At 51.9% G+C, this 12,400-nt stretch overlaps 1 pseudogene; it reads right to left on the bottom strand.

Moving 5' to 3' along the window:
- Window positions 1–544: 544 nt before the first annotated feature.
- LOC136321513 (small nucleolar RNA U3) lies at window positions 545–642 on the bottom strand (annotated as a pseudogene).
- Window positions 643–12,400: the final 11,758 nt, after the last annotated feature.

Raw genomic sequence — 12,400 nt, 5'->3', positions numbered from 1 at the left:
TTGACTCGTCTTCCAAAGTGATTGCCTCCCGCACTCCCGCATTCCTGTGTTATACCGAGCCCCTTCCCAGTGTTTCTGTCCTTGATCCCTTTGCAAAGAAGGAGGAATAAAAGTCCTAAGTCAAAGTTGGCTTGATCACTCTGCAACGCAGAGTTGTTACAAGCAGCTGGTCATTGAGGAGGGGCCAGGTGGCAGTGTGTGCCTGAGCCCACACACAGAAGGAGAAGGCCAAGGGGCGTCCTGCATCCCGTAAGTGGTGTTGACTACCCCCTCAACTGGGCATGCAGAATGCCGGTCTGTGTGGAAAATCAGGCACACTTGGCTCCGTGACCTGCTGGCCTTTTTCTTGCTTCAGCCGTAAGATTTTCTAGAGCTAGGATTGTTATGCTGGCCAAACACAAGAGGCTGGTTCCCCTTCTCTTTTTTTGCTGTTGACTCTGCAACTCCAGACAAATAAAATCGGTGCCTGTGTTGTAATGACACATAAACCAATGCTTCCCAATGACCATTCACATGGTGTGTGTGTGCCTGCTACAGCAGAACATCAGGGTGAGCTCAGACGTCCAAACTCCCTGATTGACCAACTAATTCATGTAGGGCTTAGTAACAAACTATAGAAATGATCCCTGAAAGTATAGACTTCATGTAGGGCTTAGAAAGTTTTCTTCCAGAGGTTCTGGAATAGTCTACTGACTTGCAGGTGGGTTCAATTAAAAAGAAGCAATACCTACCATTTGGTGCTGGCTCAGACCAAACACGGACTGAAAAGTGTTGGCAAAGCCTTGTTCAGTGTTGAAAACTGAAGTTTTGGAAACTGAAAATCAGCCTGAAATGGTTTCTCCCACAGGCAGAGCTATAACCGCCGAGTCTCAACTCCTTTCCTTGGCGAATTCACTGCCTCCTAACAAGTGGCTGGTGAATTGATAAGTGGATACGAAAGGTTAACATCCGAAGAGTGGTTGACTTTTTGCATAAGAGAAGTCATCTTTGGGGGTGGGCTGGAGATGGGGGGGTTCTATTCTAACATTTTTTGATATCTGGAGGGGCTGGCAGAGTCCAATCTTTCAGGGACCTTGCTCAAACACCTGGGTGCACTTCCATGATGTCCTGCGTGAATTAGGCACCGTGAGAGTGACCCAGGAGCTGTCTTTCCTCGCTGGTTCTTCAGGTTTCTGTGGCTGCAGGACACATTTGGAGGGTGGATGGGAGGTAATGGGAGGTGATGACATGTTTCACTGACATTGCCTGTCTTGAGAATGGGACTGCGCTGTACACACCTTGCTTCTTTTAGAACATTGTAACTCAATAGGCTGGTCCCATGTAGGGAGAGATGTGGGCCACAGTGTGGCATGCTGGATGGTGGCGTCTTGGGCTAGGACGCCCGAGAACACCATGGCTGCCCCACAGGTACCGCAGAGGCTGCCTTCTTAGAGGGATCTGCACACATTTATTAGGCACCTACTGTATGCGAGACGCAGGATACCAGAGACTGCTCCTGCATGCTGAAGGTGCATCGTGTTGTCCAGAACCTCTCAAGGAGTGCCAGGATGGGGGGGGGTACAGAGAAGAGGACAGAGAGAAACAAAGGGTAGGAAAGGCTCTTTGCTTTCACTGGTCACCCAGCAAGTGGTGCAGCAAGAACCCAGGAGCCCACCGGCCCACCCTGGTGTGTCACCCATCCCTCACAGCGCCCACCTGTACCTTGCCAGGCCGGTAATACTGCAGAGTGGTGAGTAATGGACTCGGGGTCTGTTTTGGGTCCTGTTGCTTTGATGGTAAAATGAAGCGGTCCCCGTGACAGGAGACCAGGTCTTCTGGGCTCTGTTTGGTGAGCGAGTGGAAACGTGAGTGTTCCCTGGGGACCAGCCATGGGTCCTGACAAGCCGGCATGGGGTCCTCTTAAGTCCTCAAGAAGGTGGTCCAGAGAGGCGTGCAACCTTAAGAGCTGAGTAGAGAGAAGCCGGGGACCCTTTGATTTCCCGGGGATGAGGAAGACAGGAGGAAATGAGCAGTGGAGAGAGGAGTGGCGTTTGCCCACTGAAGGATGACAGGCGAGAGATCTCCCACACCTCTGAAGAGCCACGTTGGAGCTCATGGGAAAAAAGTCAGCTTCAAATCTCTGCTGACACAGAGGGCACAGGCTCGACGCCGTAGGGCAGAACACATCAGTAGACATTTCTCTGCTCTCTGACCTCCTTCCTCTTCCTGCACTTCAACCCCGGAGGTGTAGAAACCTGACTAGCCAGAGGAAGGACAGATATGAGGGAAGAGAAACACTTCCCTTCCCTGACTTCATGCTCAAAACCAGAGGAGGGAAAAAGTCTCAGCTTAAACAGCACATTTATTTTTGCTCTTATATAAGGCTGAGCATTTTTAGTGCTAATCTGAAATTGTGATTTATGACTCAGAGTGACCTTAGAACATTACTCAAGAGTGACCAGAAAATGACTGAAGGTTCCCCCTGCCCCTGGGCTGAGAACTCAGCAGACATGGCGCAGGAAGCTGACTGAAGTGGCAGAGGAAGACAGAAGTGATGTCGTTTTCTTGTTTTCTGCTGCTTGCTCAACAGGACGTTTGTGTGACCATGATGAATTGCTGTTTGTCAGAATCTCACCTCTGCCCAAGGAGGGATGAGGGCCAGCTGCTGTTGGCTTTTGTCTCAAATTTGGTTTCTGTTTGATCATGCCCCATCTACCTTCTACTTCCTCCAAGGGGCCTCGGCGGGCCACTCCAATAGCAAGGTCTTCATCACCATAATGGACATTCTTCCTGCCCCTGAGCACTGGAACCGCCTCCCTCTGTCTGGTGAGGCTCTTCTTTTATGAAGTAGAGCCCCCTCCCATGTGGGGACAGAAGCTGAAATGCCAGGCACTTGGGCCTGACCTCCCTGCAGCTAATTGGCAAACATGGCCAGTGATGGCGGGAGGAAGCAGGGGCTTCAGGTTGGTGACAGATGGTGGCGGCAGAAGGGACATTGGTTTCTCAAAGCAGCAATGACAGAGCAAAGGGCCAGTTTTGTGGTGTTGGTGGTGACACCTGCACCACCTGTGCCCTGTGGGGACCCTGGTGGCTTTGCTGGCTGGGTTCTGCCCTGTGGGTATGGCAACAGTTCCTGGCTCTGTGACCACCCAGGCTGGCTCTCTGGCATTCCTGGGGATGCAGTGAGCTTCGCAGGTATCTTTTCACTTTCCTGAAACAATTGTGGGTTTACAATAAGCTGCAGGGACAGTACAGAGAGTCCTCATGCACCTCATCCAGCTTCCCATCCTGTTAACGTTTTCTATCAAAAGTAGGAAACTACTGGCCCAACCAGTAGTGGAACAGTGGATAGAGTGTCGACCTGGGATGCTGAGGTCCCAGATCAAAACCCGAGGTTGCCGGCTCGAGCACAGGTTCATCCGGCGGGAGCGTGGGATTATTGACATGATCCCCTGGTCGCTGTGTCAGCTGGAGCCCACCCCCCAGTCAAGGCACTTACAAACTAAAGTGCTGCAACTATGAGTTGATGCTTCTCTTTTCTCTCCCTTCTTCTCTCTCTCTCTTTCTCAACCCCCCTCACAAAAGAAACCCCACCAAAAATAAAGTAGGAAACTACCATTGGGGTGACACTATTATCTAAACCACACGCTTTGTTTGGATTTCACCAATGTTTCCACTGACCTCCCCTTTCTCTTCCAGGATCTAACAGGACACCCACTGTCCTTTGGGTTGTCATGTGTCCTCACTCTCTTTTCATCTGAGACAATTTCTTGTCATCTTCTCTGCTGTCTAAGAAGACTGCTATTTGTAGAACGTCCCTCAAGTTGGGCTTGTCCGATGTTTTCTCAATGCTCGATGAGAGTGATAGATTTTAGAGAAAACTGCGACAGAGGGGAAGTATCCTTTTCCTCCCAGCGGTCCACGTCGGGGTACACAATAGCCACTCGTGTGCTGATAGACCCGGCACTGGTGACGCTCACCTGGCTGGCTGGTTTCAGCTGTGTCTGCCGGGTTCTCACCGTGGAAGCACTGTCTCTCCATTTCCACACCGCACCTGTTCGAAGTAAGTCACTAAGCCCACCTCACACTTATAGGGAGGGAGGGTTAAGTTGCATCGATCAGAGGGGCTGTCATCTTTATGTTATTTGGAATTTTCTGTAGGAAGATTTGTCCTTTCTCCTCTACTTATTTATTCAATCCTCAATCTCGCACAAGGAGAGAAGCATTGGTAATAAAACTTCAGGGAAACCTCCTAAAACTCAAGGACAGGAAAAATAGCTGGTGTGATGGGGTCCACAGAGACCCCAGAAGCTGCGGTCAGAGGGAGAACGAGGGGGATGGACGCTGTTCGGGGCCGGCTTCACCCACAAGGCTCTCGGTCCACCTTCCTTGTGGCTTCAACTCAGCAGAGCCCCTAGGTGGCTGAGTTTCTGCCCAAAGTGTTGTTGAGCGACAAGGCAGAGTGAGTCCTGTCACCCTCCCAGCCTCAGCGGGTGGTGTCAGGGAGGTGGGCCGGACAGGGGGTCCACCTCTCGGGGCCTCGGGTGTCAAGTTGAAGAATGAAGTCACTGCTTCCGTCCATCCTTCTCCTCTGCGAGGCTGTGCTGAGGGCCGGGTTGGTCCAAGTCCTCACCCCTAAAACATCGGAAAGATGAATCTGATCTTTTATCCTTCAGGATCTCCGAGAGGCATGGAACAAGGAACTCCCTGGAGAAGCGGGGGGGGGGGGGGGTTCAGGAAGGAAGGTGTGTGGCTCTCTCTTCCCAGGGTTTGCAACCACAGGGAGCCTCGCTGCCCTCCCTGGTGAGAGGGAGAGGCTGCTTGGCTGTGGCCTTTGGTAGACAGAGGCAGCCAACTCCAGAGAGGTGGGGGTGAAGGGGGGGCTGGGCAACAAATCCTCCGTCCCACCCTCCTCCCCTCTGATCTCCTTCCAGCGCCGCCATCGACTAGACCCAGCCGGAAGCCAGAGGCCAGGTTGCTGTCCATTTGGTCCAGGGAGCAGCCTCCTGGGCAGACAGCGGCATGTGGGTGGAGAGGGCAGAGGGTGGGTCTGGAGAAACCTGGGAGACACCAGCACAGAACAGATACCGGCTGTGCCGAGCCTGGCCTGTAGCCCAGGTCCTAAGGGGCTGTCAGGCCACTCTCCTTGTTGTCTCTCCCATCCTCTCTCTTGCTCTTCACAGCCCCCAGCAAGGGTCCTTTCTTGTCACAGCGGGAGGAGCCTCTCCCTTCTGCCAATGGGGAGGGCCCCATGCTGGCCTGCATTTCCCCGGGCCCCTCCCGCAGCAGTGAGGACCTGGGCGGCCAGCCTGCTGTTCTCGGGTTTCCTCTATGCTCTGGAAGCCAGGGCGTCTGAGGCCCCTCCATCCTGGCCTCTTGTGGACTTGCTTCTGGACAGGGCGCCTCTGCTTACGGGCACAGGAAGACCCCACACTGTGTGTGTGTGTGTGTGTGTGTGAGAGAGAGAGAGAGAGAGAGAGAGAGAGAGAGAGAGAGAGAGAGAGAAACAGAGAGGGTGTGAGCAAAGGAAAAGCATCCTTAAGTTGCCCTCCAAGCAAGGCTCGCATTCTTCCTGGAAAGCGTCCTCTTCCCGAGGCCGCTGCAGCCACGGCCAACTGCGGACCAGACAGCTGCTTTGGGAACCGCCGCCCATGCCTCAGAATGTAATTGGAAACAACTGTGTGCTGCTGAACAAGTGGGGAGAGGGAGCAGCCCGGCAGCTCTGCAGGGAAGGGGCTGGGCCGGGAAGGTCTGGCTGGAGGAGGGGGGGGACATCGTTGTGGGGTCAGGGCAGGTGACAAACAAGGCTTATTGGTGAGAAGAAAGAAAAATAATTGGAGGTTTCCATGTAGAAGGAGTTTCCGCTGTCTGCCCTGCCCTGCCGGCCAAGGAGGGCAAAGCCGTGTGACTTTTTACAGTGACAAGATGGTCTTGGATCCGGCAGTGAGAAGGCTCATCCGGAGCAGGGTGGAGCTCCGGTCTTTTCAGGGCTTCTGATCGGTATTTAGACAGGCCTTGTGCCCCTGTTGAAAGAGACGGAAGGCCGGTTCCAGAGGTGTGGGGACAGTTCCCAGAGGATGCAGAGCTATGTCCCGAGCCCTCAGATGGGAAGTTCCCAGTAAGTTTCCAGGTGTCAGTCTCACTTGAACAAGGAAGACTAGAAGACTCGCTCACCCCAACATGCCCTTTGCCTCCTGTGTCCTGCAAACCCCACATTCTCGGGGCTTGGACTTCCTCCATGCACCAGAATTGTCTTCCTCAGCAATGTGGCCTGTACCAAGTGCTGCCGGCTGAGCCTGCGAGGCCCACACCTGCAAGAATCCCCCCACGAGCCCTGCCGTAGGCTGAGGGCTCCTCGGGACGTCTGACATACATCCCCCCAGGGCCTCGAAAAATACGGAGAAGCGGGGCCTAAGTCCAGAAGATGGGGCTCTTAATTAAATGCCTCTCCTTCTGGGGCACACAACATTTGCCCCAACACACAGAAGAGATCAGAGCTGATCATACACAGAAGCGTTAGAAAGGAAATTTTTTAAGGAGTAAAATTACAGCAGCTTCTTCCTTGAGCTTTTTACGGTTGTAACATCAGGTATGAATATGGACCTTCAGGCTCGGTGGTTTGCCTGGGAGTCTGGGCCTCTGCGGATTCAATAGTAGGTTTCTGAGGGTGCACGTTCCCACAAGGCTCCGCAGTCCCAATGAATGCAACAATGTAAACATTCCTGTTCCTGCTGAGCCTAGAAGGCACACAATAACCTACACCAGAACAGTGCCAGGCATGCAGTAAGCACTCAGTACCTGTTTTGACATGTCCTCTCATTTAGTGATCACAGTCTGTGAAGTGGGTAGTCCTATAGACCCCGGTTGCTTGTTTGTAAAACTTTAGACCAAGAGGCCCAGTGACTTGCTCAAGGTCACGTAACTAGTAAGTGCTTATAGGGTAGTTTGATGTCTCCTCGGGGCCCCTTTGCAGAATGAAGGACCGAGACGCCTCCAGCTGCAGAGAGTGTGGGTACAGGGGGCCCGCCAGCCCTCTTAGGAACAGCCTTGGCTGGACAGAGGGATTGCCCAGGCCCGGGACGGCTTCCTAAGCAGCCCCCATCGGATGACGGGTTGACCCGGGGGTACAGAGGCTCAGCCCCTTGCTCCCTCTCAGAATAATTCTGAAGGTCCACTGCAGCTCCAGAATCCCGAGGGGCCGGTCAGCGTCTGCCTGTGCCCAGTCCTGGTCACGTCCTTTCCTTCCTTAGCAGCTGACCCCAGGGGCACTCTCTGGGGGGCCTCTCGCCCTCTAACCTCGACTCAGAACCCACTTCCCAGGAACCCAAGCCTCTGCTGCTTCACTTAGAACTTGGGCCACCTGGCTCCACAGCCTGCTCTTAACCAATGGCCTCTGCCCGTGCCCAGAGAGGCACAACTGTGAAAGCCGGGACGACCCTTAGAGGTCAAATTAAAAATTCCACTTGAAAATACCACAGCTTCCCCATAGATGCTCAGTTCACTGAGAGGGGATATATGCATGCGCAATGGACTAGAAAATTCAGAGGTTCCCCCTGTGTCCCCATATGTTCTAATAATACGAGTAGATATTTGTTGCTGATTTTACTTAGCAGAATTAAGGTCCTCTATGGTCTTTCTTTCTTTTTTTCTTTTTTTAAGATTTAATTTATTAATTTTATAGAGAGAGGAGGGGTGGGGATTGAGACATATCAACTCCTAGTTGCTTCACTTCAGTTGCTCATTGCTTGTTTGTGGCTTGTCATATGTGCCCTGACCACGCAAGCCCAGGGTTCTGAACCATCCAACCTCAGCATTCCAGGTCAATGCTATATCCACAGCGCTACCACAGGTCAAGACTTTTCGATGAACTTCTAAGAGCATGAGTTCAGTGACGGTCAGGCTCCCAAGAGTTGACAGCCTCCTAAATGACCCCACGGGGGCTGGGGAGCAGGCAATAGAAAAAGGAAGGGGACCCTGACCCCTGCTGTCTCCATGTGGGCTTTCCTGGTGTACCATCTTTGGCAGAGATGCTGAAAGTTCATCCCCGTGCCATTCTCATAAGCCTTCTTGTAGAATTGTGGTTTTTTTTTACCTAAAAAGAACACTGGGGTACTGCAACTCTATTCACCTTCTAGAGATGGGGACACTGATGTGTGGAAGAGCATAGGGCTTCCCAGCTGACCGGTGGCAGAAATGGTTCCTGAACTCTGTGCCCAGACTGCCACACGGCTCTTTCTACTGCCCTGTGCTTGCATTTGGAAGTTCATGACATTTCCAATATTATATGAGGGCTCCAGAGACCATTGGTGCACAGCGGTTATTGCCCATGTTCCCCGAACACGTCCTGCTTCCTTGGCATTCACGTTGGAATCGTGTGGCATTTGGCCCTGGGCTATGAGTCCAAGTGGAGCTGGTGACTCTTCTTGGCCAGAGACCTGCTCCCTCTCAGAGGTCAGCGCTCCCTCCTGAGTCATGCAGAGGAGGACAGAGACCAGGAGAAGCAGAGCTACCAATGGAGGGAGGCCTCCCAATTCACACGAGACTTCACAGGAGTGTGAAATAAGCCATTGTTCTCTGACACACCTCAGGTGTCAGGGTTTGGAGCTAGGGGGCACCTAACATTCACAACTCAGGCCAGGGGGTTTCTGCTTCTGGGCCAGCTTGCCCGAATGAAGCATAATGAGCAAGGTTCGCCAGGGGCGACCCGCCATTTGGGAAAAGTCAACGGAAATGTGACAGTCATTACTCGGGCATTCATTGGGCGACTCAGGCTGAGAAGGAAAGGTCGTTGCTGGTCGAGACTCCACCTGCTCTTCTTCAGGATGTCGGGTGTCCCTGGATACAGATGGGGCAGAGTCAGGCAGCTCTCATAAGTCCTATCTACCTTGGTTCTCTCTCTCCATCCAGAGATGGGCGGTGGCCACATTAGCCTTTCAGCCTGAGCCCAGCCACACCTTACCCTCTCTCCCAAGTGCAGTAGGAACTCGTAGGAGGAACTTGCTACTTCTCTGTGAAACCTCTGCTGCAGACCCCCACCTGCAGCAGGGCCTCTCAGGGCCTGGCTCTGAACTGAGAATTCACACCGCTTCCCCCTAATGGGCACAGCTGTGACTCCACACAGGACCCTGAGAAGAGACAGAGGAGAGGTGGGACGTTCTCTCTGGTGGGCTATTGGTTTTGTGGTCATCACTGGGTGACTTTCGGTTCTGGGAACTCAAATTAAACGTGGGTTTCAGGCCCCAGGGTTGAAGTCTGGTCAGCTGGTTTTGTAAACTTCACATTTCCTGCCCCTGAGACTGACATGCCCACAACAGCCAGCTGGCTGATGGAGGGCTGGGTGGCCTGGGCTTTCTTCTTCCACCACTGGCATCTTATTTCAGAAAGACTCCCCATAGCTGTTCACGGACACACATCCCAACATCAGCAGGTCCTAGGTCAGGCTGCCATTCCTCACCTCATGTAGCTTTCAATCAGGCTGGTGGCTCAAGGTCATGGTTAGCAGTTTCCTTGCATGCAGACTCTCTGGGGGACAGGATGTCACACCGCTAGAAGGTGACGCTGTCGTGGGTGATGATGCAGATTATGTGAGAAGTTCCACTACCTGAGCTGACCGCTCCCATGTTCACTGGTAACAGCACACTCTCCACGGGGTTACCGGGGATGGCATACTGTCTTTCCCCATGTATAAGACTCACCCTTTTTCAAAAAATGTGGGGTCTAAAAACCAGATGCATCTTATACAGTGGTAGTAGATTTTTTACTTGCATTTCCCACTTTTTTGTGTTTGTTGAGTTGTATGAATTTTATGGTGAATAAATCTTGAGTTCAATAACTTTATGTAATACATTTTTTTTCAAATTTAGGGCCCCCAAATTAAGGTGCATCTTATACATGAATGACCCCTTGCTCAAGTCAGCGACCTTGGGCTCAAGCCAGCAACCCTGGGTTCAAGCCTTATACATGGGGAAATATGGTAATTAACAAATCCAGCAAATGGCTGTTTTTTACATATAAAACCAAGGAGATGTTGTCACAGATACTTTGTTTTTCTCCTGACATTTCTCTTTTTCAAAATGTCTAATATGTTTTACTTGTAGAAATTAAAGCAATAGAACAGAAAGTCATTTTCTAACACTAAACCTCAAACGGGTAAGTGAAGAGTTTGACATATTTTCTTCCATATATATATATTTTTTGACAAAGACAGAGAGAGACAGATAGGGACAGACAGGCAAGAAGGAAGAGAGATAAGCATCAATTCTTTGTTGTGGCTCCTTAGTTGTTCATTGATTGCTTTCTCATATGTGCCTTGATGGGGGGGGGGGCTGCAGCAGAGCGAATGACCCCTTGCTCAAGCCAGCAACCTTGAGCTCAAGCCAGCAACCTTGGACTCAAGCCAGTGACCCCATACTCAAGCCAGATAAGCCCATGATCAAGCCAGCAACCTCGGTGTTTTGAACCTGGTTCCTCTGTGTCCCAGTCCAATGCTCTATCCACTGCGCCACTGCCTGATCAAAAATAGAAATAATAATAATAAAAAAGGACTTGTTCAGATCAGATACAACCACTCATATCAGTTGCAGAACCACAGCAGAAGGCGATGCCCTTATGGGTTCAGGCTGGAGAAAGTGGACTCATTTGGCCAACACGATTCTGTGGGACCAGATCCCTCTTGGTCTCCTGTGGCTACCACCAGGTCCAAATTACATTATCCCTTGAGCTCACGATCTGCTCCATGTGAAGATTCTCCACCTGAAAGAAAATTATTTTGGACTAATAATCGTTGCTTCTCAAGACATGGATGTGGGAGACACTGGACGTTTCCATGGCTTAGGAATTGGCACACTTTAAGAAGGCAGCTTTTCAGAATTGGTTGGAAGCAAACAGCCCATGAGAGTCTGGGAAGCAGACTTTGCACATCTAAAGGACATTCCTATTTAAGTAAGTGAAACCTCCCAAATGAGCTCAAAGCAGGCAAAGATGGAAATAAAGGTCTTACGCCAAAACTCCAGCCACCACAAAGTCTGTCTGCTTCCCTCGGAGTGGGTGGTTTCTCTTTCATCGATGGAGCTGGGGCACCTTCCAGAGGGAGAGGCCAGGATGGGGTCGGGGCCCTGAGAGCCCCGAGCAGGGTATGGGGGCCTGTTCCTCCCGCTCAGACAGAGCAGTGAGCACATAGCCAACTTCCCTTGCTGGACAGCCGCACACCAGCCCAAAGGCTAGTCCATCTTCACAGTTCCAGCAGCCACAGGAAAGAAGAATGTGTCTGTTTCCCAGTTGGCCCCTTTTCAGTCCAACAAAATTAAAATGAGTCCTACGTTGAAATGGACCACTCTGGAGTTTCCCTGTGCCCTCCACCTCCACGAGGTCCAAGAGGAGCTGGTCAGCTGCGGGCTCTGCTCCAGGTGTCCAGGCAGGTGGCTATGAGGTGCATTCTCTCTAACACGTGTCTGTTTCAGGCCTCACTGGCTCTTCCCTCCCTAGTGCAGCATGCTCCATTGGGAGTCCATGCTAGAGGCTGGCTCAGAGAGCGAGGAGGAGGCAGGAAGTTCATCAGATTTGCCCCAGGTCTTGTGACAGCTCATGGCCCCACAAGTGAGAAAAACCTAGAGTGGGGCCCAAGTTCCATCCCCATCTCTGGGGTACTGCAACCCCGCCCCGTGGCACAGGAGGCCATTTTCCATGGTGGAAATGAGTGGCAGACTCCGCACCTTCCTTCGGGAGCTCTTCCAAGTCCCTGCAAGGTGAGGTCTAATCCCGAGTACTCTGTCACTCCCTATGGTTCCCGGGTGTGTTTTGGAGTTGCCCATGCAGCTTTCTAGAAATATTTTTGCCATGCTTCAAGCCCAGACATTCCCATCCAGTAGAAGGGGACGCAGCCGGGGCCTTAGCATTGGTACGGTTTGAAGAGTGGCAGTTTCCTCAGCTGACATATGCATCAAAACCACCCCTACGGGTGGGATGCCAAAGACCCTGGGAAACAGTGTGGGTGCAAATTTTAGTAGAAGGTCAGGAGCTCGTCCATGTAAAAAGTCAGAAGATGTAAACCCAGGAAGAGGGACAGCACACAGGAACACACACCTCGCTAACAGACATGTGCTGTTTCTAGGAAAGCTACTTTAGCCAGCAGCAGGGGCCCAGGAATAAAATCAGCTGCTCTGTAGCTGCAGACAGAGTTTCCAGCAGGGGAGGGGAGAGACCGAGGAGGCTCCTCCCTGAGGCCAGATGCAGGTAACAGGAGATATACCTGCGCTCAGGGAGCAGGGATGTGTGTGGACAACGTGGCCCCAGGAGGGGACATGGGTGAAGAAGCACCAATATGTTGAACTCCCATGTTATATGGTGTTGGACATGTTGACCATGTTCTCATGATCAAGACTTCCATGTTATTCCGTCCTTACACCTGCCACGCACGCATCAC

Source organism: Saccopteryx bilineata, chromosome 1, assembly GCF_036850765.1.
Source record: "Saccopteryx bilineata isolate mSacBil1 chromosome 1, mSacBil1_pri_phased_curated, whole genome shotgun sequence".
In the NCBI taxonomy this organism is placed as follows: domain Eukaryota; kingdom Metazoa; phylum Chordata; class Mammalia; order Chiroptera; family Emballonuridae; genus Saccopteryx; species Saccopteryx bilineata.
This window is presented reverse-complemented; position numbering and strand designations above follow the sequence as displayed.